Source organism: Sceloporus occidentalis, unplaced genomic scaffold (assembly GCF_023333645.1).
Source record: "Sceloporus occidentalis isolate IW3139 unplaced genomic scaffold, rSceOcc1.0.p SCAF_2, whole genome shotgun sequence".
Lineage (NCBI taxonomy): Eukaryota > Metazoa > Chordata > Lepidosauria > Squamata > Phrynosomatidae > Sceloporus > Sceloporus occidentalis.
In genome coordinates this window covers 108,627,065-108,631,439 of record NW_028316982.1, presented here as the reverse complement: position 1 = coordinate 108,631,439, position 4,375 = coordinate 108,627,065, and the positions used below count along the sequence as shown (strand labels likewise).

Sequence of the window (4,375 nt, the reverse complement as noted above, 5' to 3'; positions counted from 1 at the left end):
CCAAGCTCTCACATAGAGATGAAGATATATCTATTGCTTAAGATTTCAGTGAATATTTATTTTGGTTGAAGGGGAAGTGGTGGGCTAATTTTTGAAGTGATCACTTTGGAAAAAAGAGAGAGAGGAGGGGAAATATTTTGCCTAAAAAAGGTTGTGAATTTATATAACATTTATATATGCTAATTTATATGTACAGACACATATTTAGGAATAATTACTATAACAATACAATACAAGCAGAGGGAAAAATCTGTGACAGTCTGTGACTAGCAATATAAAAAGAAAGAGAATACAACAAGGTTATTTTTTAGAAAATGGACAAACCAAAGAATAAGATGGATGGCACTTCCAAATGAGGGAGGGTGATGGTTTCTACACAGGCTGGCAGAACAGTCCGTGCAGCTGCACAAAATTTAGTGACACTAAAAATAATTCTTGCATTTTCATCAAAAAGTGGAAAGGAAACATAAAAAGAATCTGAATGACCTGGTAATGTAACTAAAGCAGGTTCAATCAAGGTTTTCCTAATGCCACAGTAAAAGCAATAAAGAAGAACATTGGTATGGTCACTGGTAATCAGAGGCCCACAGTTAAGCATGACAACTTTCCAGGGTAGAAATGAAGATAGCCAAATAATTACTTCTTTTCCTTTAGGCTAAAATGCAGTATAGTGTCTGTTCTCATCACTTTAATCTGTGATGTGCACTGAATCATATTACATTGTATTGGATTGGATTGGATTGGATTGGATTGGATTGGATTGGATTGGATTGTAGACCCAGCTTGGTGTAATGGTTTGAGCATTGGACTATGACTCTGGAGATTAGCATTCGATTCCCCACTTGGCAGTGGAAATCCACTGCATGACCCTAAGCAAGTCACTCACTCTCAGCCTCAAAAACCCTTGTGACAGGCTCACCTTAGGGTCTCCATAAATCATAAATGACTTGAAAGCACATAACAATATCATATTTTATTGAGAACCAGTATGCTATAGTCAGTGGTTAGAGAGTCAACTGCTGGTTGTAATCCCCACTGATCTATGGAACACACTGTGTGACCCTACAACATAGGATAAAGTGAAGAAGATGAGGAAACCCACATCTACCACCTTGAGCTCATTGAGGGAAAGATGGAAAATACAGTGGACCCTTGTTATACATTGAGGTTTGGTTCCAAGATCCCCCGTTGATAACAAAATCCATGGATACTCAAGTCCCATTAAATATAATGACATAGCAAAATGGTGTCCCTTATAAAAAATGGAAAATCAAAGTTTGATATTTGAAATTTATACTTTTTTTGGAACATTTTCAAACCGTGGATGCTTGAATACGTGTATAAAAAAATCTGTGTATAAGAAGGGCCGGCTGTAGTTATAACTAATAAATAGAAAGAACAAAATAGTCTAGAAGACTTTTTAGGAATACATTTTCACTCACACACTCAAATCTATACGTTAGTCAACAATGTAGAGAATGGATGGTTTGATATTGACCTTCTCAAATACTGAGTTCTTCAGGCATCACTAGCGCCAGTGCGACATCCAAAGTCAGCTCTTTGATTTTGTTAAATGCCACAGATCGTGTCACATAGCAAAGTGCAACAGTAAATCTCATTCTGCCCATTCATTTTCTAGTCAGTCCAAAAATTACTCTAGCTAAGTCACATTTCTCCAGAATGTAAAGGGCTCCCAAATTTATGCCATGCTGCACAGGATGATTCTTTAATGTAGCATTGACTACAGTATGATTTATGCTTTAAAAAATCCTGTCCGAAATCATGAAATTCAGAGACAGAGAAACATATTACTAAGAAGGAATGGATTTCATTTTACATGCATAGAGTATTGCATCCAGCATGGTTTCAAAGGTCTTTGTTCACACAGAAGAAAGAGTGGGTATGCCCATGACAGATAGTCTTTTTTGATCTGTAGAGAAACTGGTTTAATTATTTCCCATTCCTTCTTTTGCAGATTTTGAACTTAAAATTACCGAACATGATTCAGATAATCAATGCCATTTTGACATCTACTCCATGATATAAATCAGAGAGCCAATTCAATTTGGGCCAAGTGAAAGGAATCACTATTGATATAAATGTCATGATATTCAAGTGCCTACAAAGTCTATCTTTCAGGAAGGGACTTGTTTATATCTCCAAAAAGAAGAAAAGATTGAGTAAGCCATGCTTTCAAATGGTGGGATTCTTTAACTTTTCAAATTTCCAAAGGGTTAGCCGTGTTGGCTTACTGTTGCAAAGACAATGAAATAGTCCTGTGGAAGATGAACAAATTTACTAGATAACATGATGTTTTATAGACCGTAGACCACTTCCTCAGGTCTTTGGAATATTATCTGTGCTTGATGTTTAGACTCAGTACTCAGAGTTGTGGGCAGGAATATAGGCAGTGAGATAAGAGTGGGAAATTAAATGCAAAAATATTGATAATACTGGTCATTCATAACATGCATACTGCTATCTGAAACATCCTGACACTTGTGTGACAGTTTACAGCCAGATTATAGGCTGTCATCCTGTAGGTTTATTCCAACTAGAGTAGACCCATTCAATAAATTGGTGAACAGTGAGTCAACATGTGGGTAGACCCATTAATTCAATGGGCCTGCTCTAGCTAGGACTAAAAACAGGATTTAGGTCATAATGCTATAAAAAATCATTGTCCCAATTCAACCTTCTGCTGATAGACTGGAAGTTCCTGAACTGAAGTGTAACTCAGCAATCTTTCACTTCCATCTCCCTTAGAAATATCATGACTTGACAGGGACACCACTGGGTTTAAAGCTGATTCCATAAAAATCACAGTGTTTGGAGATGAGTTTCTGTATGTTTTTTCTTCTCTCATATGTGCCTTTAATTCCTTGTAATGTTTAGCCACCTAAAATTAGCATGTAAAGAGATCTTGTAGCACCTTTGAGACTAATTGAAAGAAAGAAGTAGGCAGCATGAGCTTTCATAGACTTAAGTCTACTTCCTCAGATGCATTTGGTGGAGTGGAAAGCCAGGGACAGACCTATACATGCCATTACTGTGTGAGAATGTTGATTCAAATTTAAAATCATTTGCGTATGGAAATGAAGTGGCAGGTCCAGTTTTAATGATGGCTGATTGGTGAACAAAGGCACTGGAAGCTTTAGCCTGTAGGTGAGGAGAATGGATGACTGTAGGGAACAGAGAGTGATATGATGAACAGGTCAAGGGTGACCTCATGAGGAAGGGTGTTAGATAGTGTTGAAATGTGTGTAGTATGCCAGGAAATCATTATCTTTGTTCAACCAATTGTTGATGGACTGTAGTCTGTGGATGAATTCCGGTTCTGTTGTTTCAGTTTCCAATCTCCCTTTGTAGTTCTTTTGTTCAAGGATCACTATTCTGACGTCTGAGATAGAATGCCCAAGGAGATTGAAATGTTCTGCTACTGGTTATATCTTTGAATTCTAGAATTAACATGTTGATCTTCTTCTGCCTTTCTGACCAAGCCTGGGGGCTTTTGCACAATACATTGCTTTGAATTAATTAATTCTCAAAGCTATAGTTTTTTGTGGGCTTTTTGGGCTATGTGGCCATGTTCTAGAAGAGTTTATTCCTGATGTTTCACCAGCATCTATGGCTGGCATCTTCAGAGAATGCTGACCTGGAAGAGTGTGTGTGTGTGTGTGTGTGTGTGTGTGTGTGTGTGTGTGCGCGCGCACGCACACACACACACACACACACACACACATATACTGTGTGACCCTGGGTAAGGAGTAATGATTCCATGTTAATCTGTGTATTGTTCTGTTGTTGATGGCAGGGCCTCGGGGCCCTCATGAGTTTCATCTTAAGACTCAGGCAAGTGAAAGCAAGGCTGTAGTGGCATTACTCAGAACCACCTGGGCACACTGCTGCGCCTGCTGAGTGGATACCCGTGAGCAGTGTACAGAATCTTCCCCATGGATGTCTCATGGCTGGTGAATTTGCTCTGATTTTTAGTTCAATCTTTAAAGGAACTATCCAGCATGCTGTGCTTTTTTGGAGGTCCTCATAGATAGTTCCTTTAGAATTCTGATTTTTGTCCCCAGAGCCATATCTGGAACAGAAGGAGTGATGACATTCTGGCACATTTCAGCCAAGTCACAAAAGGATGAGGCCACAACATGTGAGACCAACGACATCTGATGATATTCCAGCTCTTTCCAGGACTTACAGTGAGGAATCAAATGGCCATATGTACTGGTTAAGTGACAGTTTGCATCTGTGCATGTGTATTTGTGTACATGTCTTTGTATGTATACATGTGTGTTCACAAGTGTACACATAGTAGGCTCATAACTCCCAAGCCAGCATCATGTGTGACCCTCAGGATCAAAAAAGT

The 4,375-nt window shown here is 38.7% G+C and overlaps 1 pseudogene; it reads left to right on the top strand.

Moving 5' to 3' along the window:
- Positions 1 to 635: 635 nt before the first annotated feature.
- Positions 636 to 746, top strand: LOC149318852 (U2 spliceosomal RNA; annotated as a pseudogene).
- The last annotated feature ends 3,629 nt before the right edge of the window (positions 747 to 4,375 follow it).